We start from the raw sequence: 11,599 nt of genomic DNA, 5'->3' as shown, positions 1-11,599 counted from the left end.
GATCCAAAGGGGCACATGCACTCCAATGTTTACAGCAGCAATGTCCACAATAGCCAAACTATGGAAAGAGCCTAGATTTCCAACAACAGATGAATGGATAAAGAAGATGTGGTTACATATATACAATGGAATATTATGCAGTCATCAAAAAATGAAATCTTGCTATTTGCAATGACATGGATGGAATTAGAGGGTATTATGCTAAGCAAAATAAGTCAATCAGAGAAAGACAAGTATCATATGATCTCACTAATATGAGGAATTTGAGAAACAAGACAGAGGATCATAGGGGAAGGGAGGGAAAAATTAAACAAGACGAAACTAGAGAGGGAGATAAACCATAAGAGACTCTTACTCTCAGGAAACAAACAGGTTTGCTGGAGTGGAGGTGAGAGGGATGGGGTGGTTGGGTGATGGACATTGGGGAGGGTATGTACTATGGTGAGCACTGTGAATTGTGTAAGACTGATGAACCACAGACCTGCACCCCTGAAACAAATAATACATTATATGCGAATAAAAAAAAAATGTTCATGCCTGGGTGGCTCAGTCAGTTAAGGGTTCAACTCTCTTGATTTCGGCTCAGGTCATGATCTCATGGTCGTGAGATCCAGCCCTGTGAGTCTGCTTGAGATTCTCCCTCTCCTTCTCCCTCTCCCCCTCCCCCTGCTCATGCACGCACACTCTTCCTCTCTCTCAAATAAATAAATAAACAAATGAATAAATAAATAAATAAAATCTTTAAAAAAAAAGTTCATGCTTGGATCCTACCAAGAACTAATTGGTCTGGGGCACAACTTGGATATAAGAATTTTTAAAATCTCCTCCAGATAATTCTAACTTATCCTACAAGCTATGCTTCTGGCCTTGCTTGATCCTCTTAATTTGAACTTCTAGGATATGTGTGATCCTCCAAATTAGATTGGAATTGTTGGTCTGGTTAATGGAGCTCCCAACATGCTACTTGGTTGGGGCTAGGGTTAGGGTTAGGGTTATGATCTATCTTGGGTCTAGGGTCTCTGTGCTGCACAACTGTGAGTGGACCCATTCACAACATAGTTCATGTGAATAATGCCCTGGATATATGCAGGGTACATACCGCACTATACAGGGTACACATGTCTTAGTCTAGTCACCACACGTTAAATTAGCATCAAGCAAATTTACCAAACAACTTAGCAGACTTATTGGTATTTCAGACATATTTGTTAGCTTTAACAGGAATATTGTCACATCTCTGTCAGCTTTAAATTTTTATTTCAAGTTTAAAACCATCTAAAATGAATCAGAATTTACCTAAAATGATCCTTTATATTAAGAAAAAAGTATGATGGATTCCCATAGAACATGCTAAATTTTGAGAAATTGAATATTTTTAAAAATTTACAATACTCACATAAATGTGATATATTAGAATATTCTATAAATCAGCTTTTGGAAAACTAGCCTTCAACAAATTGGAATTCTGCAAATTATATTCTTGGCTTCTGCTTATGATTAACTTCCATCATCTAAAAAAATTTGCTTATGTGAGAAATTTTAAACCCTAGTATTTTCCATCAAGATTTCCTTGTATAGCATGTGATTAAGAGATTGCATTTTGAAAGTATTTAAAATAAAAAAAGCAGAGGTAGAGAGAAGGAAGCCATGAACCACTTCTGACCAGCCAAGGTTTTTCCCAAGAACCTGGGAGGAACTCTCTAACAATGAACCAAGAAATTTGTCCAGCAGGGAAAAAAAATAAAATAAAATAAATTAGTAGAACTTGGCAACTCTGTTGGGGTAAGGGAGGTTGCATTTGACATGAAGGCCCTGATGGTACATTTCCTGAATAAAAATAGTGATTGCCTTTATGCATATTACCCTTTCAAAGTCAGGTCAAGTTACAATGTGGGCAATTTTTTATCCATCCACTTAAGGAAAGAATTTTTCAGAAAACTTCTCTTTCTACCTCAGAGTGGAATAGGAAATAAATTTTAGCAAACTTCATTTTCTGCCATCAGGAAGGGAAGGAAATTCGAATTTGTGATAATGATTGCATTTTAAGTTACCTAAGAAAAGTGCTAGGGAGACAAGAATTGCCTTCTAAAAATAAACCAAAGCAACCAAATAGAAACTTCTTGAGCCCTAGCTTTGAAAGTGTTCACTCTGAATTCCAAACCTCTAGTTTTCAGGTTCTTTCTGAGGTTGTTGGTGAGGACTGACCAACCCTGAGGACTGACTCTGTAGGACTCAATAAGAATCCTAATAAATATGAAGCTATGGTTGGGAGTCTTTGAAAAATAAGTAAAATTTCCCAACTCATTCCACAAACCTCAATTATCTCATACTATTAGGGGATCTAGAAATACAGAGTCAAAGTTAAGAGTTCTGAGCAATTTGTTTTCAAAGACTCATTCAAATGGGCTAAAGGTGCATATTAGTTTGGCTTTTACACCTCCTGCTGCTGAAGAGGATAAATAATTACAGTGATTTATCTTTGAAATGTGCAGCTCGGATTTGGATGTGGAGAAGTCACATAATGGCGTCAGCACTTCAGCCCGAAGTAAATAAAATGGTGAAATATATTTAGCACATGATAACACAAAGCACTGAGAAACAGAGATAATAAGAAGAAACTGTCTTTACATATCAGAGAACTTTACAAAATAGCAAGCTTTTACAAAAAGGAAATAATTACAGAAAATAGAAACAGTGGGAAAAACCAGAAAGTCTTCCAAGTTCCAAATTTCCATCCTAATTCTAGCTCTCAAAAGGTAGGTCAGTTTCTCAGGCTCTTTGCCCGGGTTTCTTCTTTCTAACTTTTCAGCCTCCCTCCGTGTGGTAAGTGCTTAATTCTGGAAGCAGTAGAGCATTTGCTTAGATGTCTAATGCCTTTCAAGGCTAATGTGACTATTCAAGCAAGTGGTGGCTTCCATTCCCTTTCCAGATGCCCCTGAGAGGCACTTTGGCAGGACTGTGGTGCCATAAAGGAGATTTTACCCTCCAAGAAAGGCTGCTTTCCAGTTTTCTCTTTCTTTTACCATAGACTAGGTTTGCACACAAATATTAATTTGCTTCAAAGGACTTGGAAGGTCCACTCAGTCAAACAACTGACTTTTTAACTGACTTTGCCATTGAATGCAAACAAAGAGCAGCCCAATAGTTTGTGTGCTGGAAATAGTCTTGGATACATCTATGCACAGAATCTTGCCCTGCCCCACCTCTTGCCTGAACCTCTCCCCATGCCCCATTCCTGCCACCTGAAACTGCTCGTGTGTTGGTCATCACTGATGGCCTCCTAGTTGCTAGATCCAAGTGACCATCTATCAATTCATGTCTTATTTTCCAGATCACAGAAAGTTGATGCTGTTTATCAGTTGATCAATAGAAGACATTGATAATGTTTTGTTTTTCTTCAGCATCTCTAACTACTCCTTCACAGTCTTCATTAAGAAGATCTCTTTCTCTATGCATTACTTAAATGTGAACTTTCTGCAGAAATCCATCAGGGACTCTCTTCTTACTCATCTCCTTACTCCTGTGTAATTTTTTTTCATTCCTTTGCTTTCATTGTCACCTTTAGATTAATGATTCCCATCTTACGTCTCTAGCCTATCTCTCTCCTGAGTTTTTTTTTTTTTAAGATTTATTTGAGAGAGAGAGAGAGAGCACGCACACACACGTGCACACACACACACGTGTGAGCCTGGGGGGAGTGGAGGACGGGGCGGCGGGGAGAGCAAGATGGAAAGAATCCCAAGCAGACTCTGAGTTGAATGCAGAGCCCAGTGTGGGTCTTGATGTCACGACCCATGAGATCATGACCTGAGCCAAAACCAAGAGCCAAATGCTCAACCAACTAAGCCACCCATCTCTCTCCTAAGTTTTAATCTCTGGGGAAGCAGAGAATGGAGGGATTCAGAGAGGAGGAACACATACACGGGACCAGAGCCTTCAGATTCAGAAACTCTGTTGCTCCTTTAGTGTCCTAAACTTAAAAAGAAAAAAAAGAAAGTATGTAGAGTCTGCTGTCTGCTTTGCCTGACATCTTAATGTTGGTATCATTGGCTGCAATTTCGCTTAGGGAAAAAAAAAAATTAATCATGTGACCATTTTTTTCTATGTTAATATTCACGTAGGCAGGTTGGAAATTTGACAGTTCTCTTAAATTATATGTCGGTATTTCAGGGCAAGACTGAAAGGACATGTGATAAAAAGAAAAAGCTAGGGCACCTGGGTGGCTCAGTCAGTTAAGCGTCTGCCTTCAGCTCAGGTTATGATCCCGGGGTCCTGGGATCGAGTCCCACATCGGGCTCCCCACTCTGTGGGGAGCCTGCTTCTTTCTCTCCCTCTGCCTGCCGCTCTCCCTGCTTGTGTGCATGCTCTCTTTCTCTCTCTCTCTCTGTGAAATAAATGAATGAAATCTTAAAAAAGAAAAGAAAAAGCTGAAGTGTCAGTATAGAGCAATGGTCAGTGACTTCTTTCTAGTATTTCTTATACTAATATTAATATTTATACTGATTTGTGCTACTATCAAGTAGGACGAGTGGCTGCAGATAAAAGAAATTTGGATTCCCCAAATAACAGTTTATTCCAGTCTTCATGGACATCTGAATTTCGGTAGTCCTGAGCCGTGATGGTGGTTTTGCTTTACTAAGATAAGACCTCAGGGAAAAGCTCCTTTTAGCTTTCTTTTCTCCCAACCCCAGGCGGTGGCCTCCTTCCCTGTGGTCCAGTGTGACCAGTCACCATATCCATGTTCTCAGGAGCAAAGGGCATGTTCACATAGTCCTTTAAGGATGTTTTCTTGGAAGTTTTCCAGTAGCACTTCTACCTATGTCACTGGCCAAATCTTACACACACTGCTGCCTGCAGCTAAGAGAAAAGTTGTACAATGTGGTCTTTATTCCAGGCAGCAATGTGTCCCTGCCAAACATTGTGCTTCAACTACTTTGGATGAAGTGGAGAATAGATGGGGGAAGGTGGGCCACCAGAAGTCTCAACAATACAAACAATGAACGAAACCAGGAGAAAATATCTAGATTTATTTGATGACAACAGGTGATGGAAATGCTACTTCTTCATGAAGATTCTGTAGAGAAAAAAAGATATTTGCATGGAAAAAACCAGTGAACTTGCAGGGTTCTTTTCAAGGGCCCGCAGGCTCACTCAGCTTCAGGTGCATCACAGGATAGATGGGCTTTGGGGCCCATAGGCCATTTTCCTGAGAGGTGGGAAGCAGGGAGCCCTTATCCCAGAAGCTTAGAAAGCTGTAGAGCTGTAAGTGGCCAAATCCTGGTGGGTGGACTTGTCTGAGCAGCCATCAGCTTGGGATTGCTCCCCACACAAGTGCCTCTGTTATTTTGTGCAGTTCATCTCTAAGCATTGAAATAAGGACTCCCACCACTTCTCTTGAATTTACAGACTCCTCTGTGGGGATTTTTCTCCCTGCTAGTGAACTTCAATCTTCCTTTGTTCAGAATCTTTCTTCTTCCTGGGTTCTTATCCCTTCAATATGACCACAACCACAAGAATGTGATCTTTGCACACAACATTCACCAAATCCTGCAAAACAGCCTCAAGGGACCATTCCTAGTACTTAAGGAGATTTCTGTTTATTTCCTCTTCTTTCTTTGTCTGGCAAAGCCACCTTCATTGAGTGGGGATAGCTTTCCTGGCTTTTGTGGCATTTCTAAGCTGTTGTGAGCCTTAGATTAAAGGGGTTAAAAAAAGAAGGAAACAACAACAATAAAATTCTTAACTTTCCCTGAACTAATCAGCTGCATAATATTTGAAATACCGGTGTTCTGAGAGATAAAATAATGTTGGGTAAATATTTCACATGTACAAATAATTTCATTTCATAATTGTGTTTTAGAAATGCTTTGCTCTTAGTCAAACAGATTCACTATCTGCTTTTCTAAGTTAGGTTTCAATCTATACATCAAATGGGCGATGCAGTAGGACATTTTGGGAAGGGACTCAAGAAACTGTGAAGAATGGCTGCCTGTCTACACCCAGAGAACTGAGGTAATGGTAACTCCTGAGCCCCTCCAGGGTAAACTTTGACTTGACCTTCAGCACACCTAAGTGCCAAGACTTGCACTCGGACAATGTCTCCTTAAAGTAACACAAAATGTAAAAAGAGATGGTGCACCTGGGTGGCTCAGATGGTTAAGCTTCTTCCTTTGGCTCAGGTCATGATCCCAGGGTCCTGGGATAGAGTCCCGCATCGGGCTCCCTGCTCAGTGGGGAGCCTGCTTCTCCCTCTGCCTCTCTCTCTAGCTCTTATGAATAAATAAATAAAATCTTTTTTAAAAAAATGTAAAAAGAGAAAGAGGAGGTCCTTCTCCATCCCCATGTAAACTGACAGAGGCAGTGTGAAAAAAGCAAAGCTTTAGAGATAGATATACCAGCCTGGGCTCAAATTCCAGGTCTTCACTTAGCTATACTTCGAGCCAGTTACTTAGCCCCTCTGATAAGAAGGCAATGAGCATTAAAAGTCAGCATGGGTTCATTTACTAAATCTTAGGTCAAACTAACAATTTTATTTTTTATAAGGTCACTACACTATGCGTAGACAGAATGCATTTTAATTTTGGCACACTATTAGAGAAAAATTTCAAGACATGCTTGTGGTCACAATGAATAACTGCAAACTGGATAGTTATTAAATGTGAGTTTGGAGCTGGTTGAACAACAACATACAAAAGTATGTATTAATGTATCAATTCCACCTGGAAAAAGTATCTCTGATAGTAGAAAAGTCTTGGCCCCTGTTGTATTCAAGATTTTCTCAACAACGTGAATAAAAATGTATTAAAAGCCTGGGTAGTTTAACAGATGACAGAATCAAAATTCAAAAATGATCTCAATAACCTAAAAGAGTAGCTGAAATAAGGGCTATTAAAAGCTGTGTAGAGTTCAGCATTTAGATTCATAGCTACCTGGCATATGGGTATTGTACAGGGTTGGGGATGGTGTCAGGTCAGCATGACCAGAGGAAGTACACAGGACTCTCTTGGCTGGTACGTATGGAGAGAGTCAGGGAGACGAGATGACCAGCGTGAAAGGGGTTCCATTGGCCAAAGCTGGGAAAATTTGAACAGCCAAATCTTAATGACTGTATGGGTTATAACCAGTTGAATAAAAAAAGAATCCATGAGCTTATATTGAGTAATTGAATGAATACGTGAGGCAGGAAAGTCTATGTTATAGTAGAACGCTAAGTAAGAAGTGTAGATGGAATGATGGACATAGAAAAAAAATCACCATTTGGCAAAAATCATAGTGATAATTGATTCAGATAAAATTCATCAATGGAAGTTAATACTGGTGGGTGGAAGTACACAATACTTAGTAATTAACTTCACAGTTGAGAAACCTGTCCATTTTATCTAAGTTTAAAAGTCAGTATCACCAGAAATAGAACAAATTGACATCATGTACCTCCTGATATGATGTACTAAGAGGAACATGGCATCACGTACATGGCATTCCTGTCAAAAGTTAACAACTGGGATCTAATCATGAGGAAATGGAAGATAAATATAAACTGAGGGAAATTCTATCAAAATAACTGATCAGTCAAGGTAACAAAGGTGAAAAAAGGAAGGAGGAACTATTCTAGATTGAAGAGCCTAGACTAGAGACATGAACCAAAAAGGAAAGAGTGTTTATTAAGAATGCCATTGAGGAAATCAACAAAATTTGAATGGGATTTATGTATTGGGTGCTAATATTATATTGATATCAGCATCCTAATTTTGATTATTATAGTGTAGTAATATAGGAGGGTATCCTTGTGTTTTGGGAAACATGTAGGAGTAATGGGTGTCATATCCATAACTTACTCTCAAATTATTTAGCGAATTAGAGATAGTGAGAATGGGAAAAGGATGAAACAAACGGGGTAAAATGTTAACAATTGGGGAATCCAAGTAAAGGGTGCACTGTTTCTACAGCTTTTCAGAAAGTTTTAAATAATTTCAAATATAAGTTTTTAAAAATCACTTACATAAGTTCAACTGAGACACATGAACTAGCCAAGTGTTAGAGGAGAAATTGCAACCTGAGAGTAGCTCAAGACTCATTCTACCTGACCCTCAGGTCTTGAAGAGTTCCCGCACCCATCTGGCCAAGTCAAAGGCGAACCTTCATGTCACGCACCATTTGACCACAAGTATGAGCAGTAGAGTAGTCAGCCAGGCTTCCTGAAGTCAGAAACTTGCATTAGTAAATGCTCTGAGGACCAAAGCAGCTGCTCACTGGTGTCTATTTCTCTCTTGGCCACATGGTCACTCATCTCTGCTTTTCTCTGCATTGGCTTCTTCCATCTCTCTCTCTGCACATCAGATGGTCTTGCTTCTCTGTGCTCACAGCAGAAAATGACCTTATGTATCTTTGCAAATGGTTGAGAGAGAACATAATTGGCCCAGTTGAGTCAGGTACCCACCCTGGCCTAGTCAACTGATGCAAGGAGGTTGGGGTGATGTAATCCTGCCTACTTGGCCTCAGGAGAATGTGGGAAGCAGACGTTTCAAGAAGAGGCACGAGCAGGCAGGCTGCGCCTATGTCAGCAAAAGAACAAATGAGCCAGAATTGGATGAAAGGCCCAGCTTGATGAGTGAAGAAGTCAAAGACATCTGGTTCTAGGATAGCTCAATATGCAGGTGCTAGAGCATGACCATACCACAGAAGACAGAACCCATCAAATCATCAGGAGTACAATAGCAACAAATGTAGGCAGGTGTGTTGAACTAGTGAATCAAATACCAAATACTCAAATAGTCCTGCTGCTGTGAGTGATGTGTTTTCTAACATGGAAACTAGCTCTTGATGAAATTCTAAATAAAATGAAGTACAATGTTTCCTTGATTTACATGGTAGTTGGGTACTTGGAAAATTCACTGCATTTTGAAAGCTTGCAAAAATATCTTGTGTTTAACATGGAAAGCGCAGTTAGGTTGTGTTTAACATGGAAAGCGCATGGAAATTTGTTCAGTTGGAACTAGAGGTCGCCCACCTTTCAGTGCTGGTGTTTCTCTACAAGGCTTCCCTAGGCATTTTGAAAAAGCGCAGTCAGACAAACAGGCTTTTAACCTACAGGAATATTCTGCTGCACAGTCTAAACTCTTGTAGGATGAAGGATCAGTCTTGATTTTGTGGGACTCCCAGACATTGCAGCATGCCCAGCATCCTGGACCCCTCCCTCATGGCAGTAACCTCCCTCCAAATTATTATGTCAAGCCCAAAATGCCCCCACCTTCCTCCAGAATGCTCCCCAAGGCCAGTGTTAGCACTATTGATGACCACTAGTTTAGAGATTAGTTTACCTCTGCCAGGAGTGGTCAGTGGGTGATTTCTGCTTTATTGGAAGCTTTGTCTAAGTAAATCCCTTCCAACCCTAATAGTCAACAAGCCCATGATTAAATCTCATGAAGCCATCACTTGTTCTCCTTCTGAAATATTACAGGTTTGTTTGTTTTTTTTTAAACTCCTTTGCTATTCAGGAAGATACTCAACTTTATGCCAATACTTAAAAGCTATGTTATTCAGGACAGGCCTCTTTTAGCTCCAAATAAGAAGCCACGCACTAAGGAGGAATTCACGATCTTAACTTGGAAATACAAGTGTGGAGCTGATTGCAGAACAGCTTGCTCCGGGAATTTGGGTGAGGCTTTGGGGTTTTGTCTGTCTGTCTGTCCCTCTCTTTCTCTTCCTCTTTCTCTCTTTTTTTCTTCCTCCCCTCTTCTTTTCCCTCCCTCTCGCCCTCTTTCTCTCTCTCTCTCTCTCTCTCTCTCTCTCTCTCTCTCTGTGGGCTGAATGCAGGCTCTCTCCTGATGATGGGCAGACAGCTACTGTCCATTCACATTCTATCTGTTCTGGGAAAGGCCTCTGCCTCTCCTCTCCTGCACCAAACTATGCCCACACGTCTAGGAGAAAACTAGGACTGGGAAAGAATTAACATTATGAGTAGCTGTTTAGTGCCTCTATTCCCTAACTGTAAGATCTATGAGGACAAGACCTTGTCTTTCTTATTCATTGCCATATCTGAGCAACCAGCATGGCATTGCCCATTCTAGTCACTTAAAAAATACTGAATGAATGAATTGTTCAGTTGGAACTAGAGGTCGCCCACCTTTCAGTGCTGGTGTTTCCCTACAAGACTTCCCTAGACATTTTGAAAACATGGGCAAAAGGCAGCAGAAGCTGTGTGTTTTCTAAGCAGGCATTAGACTGGCTGATGGTGCAGAGATGTAGAAGCAAAATAGAGAAATCCAGTGGAAATCATCCTCTTCACTCCAGATCTACCCAAGGGGCTTCTCCACCCAGAATTATCCAAGTTCATCCTCATCTTCCTTTGGTCTGAGGAATCCTCATGGGAGACTAAAATCAGCATTAAAGAAATTGACTAATTGATTCAATTAGTATATTACTGAGGTCATTTCAACTCATTAAGCCACTTTAAAATTTCATTTTGGTTCTGTGTATCCTTCTACATGTTGTTCTTTGTAGTGCACTAATAGAATTAGACATTGCACGGAGTCATAGTAAAAGGGTTCTTTTGCATCATCACAGACTCGAAGGCCAGTCTACACTCTATGAAGCACTTTGCCACACTTAAAAGCATGGCATTACATATTATTCTAAACATCTTCCAAGTCATAGGGGTCTTTTATTTTTCTTTATGTGAAATTAAAAAAATTAAGTCAGGTTGCATTTAAAATCAGAGCAGAACTGGGTGGGCCAGAATGCTAATGTTTAAAAAATGTGAACAACATCCTTAATATAGCTGTTTGTGACTAACCCAGTGGGTGTGACACCCAGAGGAAAACAATAAGCTCACTTATCACGAGTTTGAAAAGTTAGAGTTTAGAACTCTGTGCTATTTTTTTAACATAAAAATTATTCAAGGAATTACCCGTTTTATTTAAGAAAAGATTGTAGATGGAAAGTTAGGCATTTCCATTTTTAAATGGAAAAAAGTTTAGTGAACAAATCAGAAAAATGCAATCTATGCCCCTCTCCCAAATGTCATGTCTTTTAAAAATAGTGTCTTTTGTGGTGCCTGGGTGGTGCAGTTGATTAAGCATCTGCCTCTTGATTTCGGCTCAGGTTATGATCTTAGGTTCGTGAGATTGAGCCCTGAGTCAGGCTCAGTGCTGGGCATGGAGCTTGCTTAGGATTCTCTCCATCCCTCTCACTCTGCCCCACCCCACTGCATACATGTGCCCACACACTCTCTCTCAAAAAAAAAAAAAAAAAAAAATTGGTGGGGGCGCCTGGATGGCTCAGTTGGTTAAGCATCTACAGGGTCCTGGGTTCGAGCCCCACGTCGGGCTCTCTGCTCAGCGGGAAGTCTGCTTCTCCCTCTCCCGTTGCCCCTCCCCCCTGCTCATGCTCTCTCTCTCTCTCTCTTAAATAAATAAATAAAATCTTTTAAAAAATTGTATCTTTTGCTAATGATCTCATTTTACTGTAACTGCTATAGCAAATACAATGTATATCCAACAGCAGAATCAATTCCATGAACAACTTTTACCTTTGTAGCAAAACTGGTCTTATAGTCAACCTATAGGTACACTTTATAAAAATCACTAAAGTATAGCCATAG

The 11,599-nt window shown here is 40.2% G+C and overlaps 2 long non-coding RNA genes across 4 annotated transcripts in view; one reads left to right on the top strand and one right to left on the bottom strand.

The window, feature by feature from the left end:
• Window positions 1–11,229, top strand: part of LOC145722809 (uncharacterized) — a 22,892-nt gene extending 11,663 nt beyond the window's left edge. Inside the window, exons 2-3 of the long non-coding RNA XR_014147376.1 lie at window positions 5,912–6,012; window positions 9,541–11,229. This is a non-coding gene — a long non-coding RNA (uncharacterized LOC145722809). The remainder of the gene's footprint in view (window positions 1–5,911; window positions 6,013–9,540) is intronic.
• LOC115944635 (uncharacterized) overlaps window positions 1–11,599 on the bottom strand; it is a 46,579-nt gene that overhangs the window by 28,770 nt on the left and 6,210 nt on the right. The window lies entirely within an intron of this gene.

Source organism: Leptonychotes weddellii, chromosome 8 (assembly GCF_054177405.1).
Source record: "Leptonychotes weddellii isolate Sample4059 chromosome 8, ASM5417740v2, whole genome shotgun sequence".
Lineage (NCBI taxonomy): Eukaryota > Metazoa > Chordata > Mammalia > Carnivora > Phocidae > Leptonychotes > Leptonychotes weddellii.
Note: the sequence above shows the minus strand (reverse complement) of the source record. Positions and strands in the feature narration are given on the sequence as shown.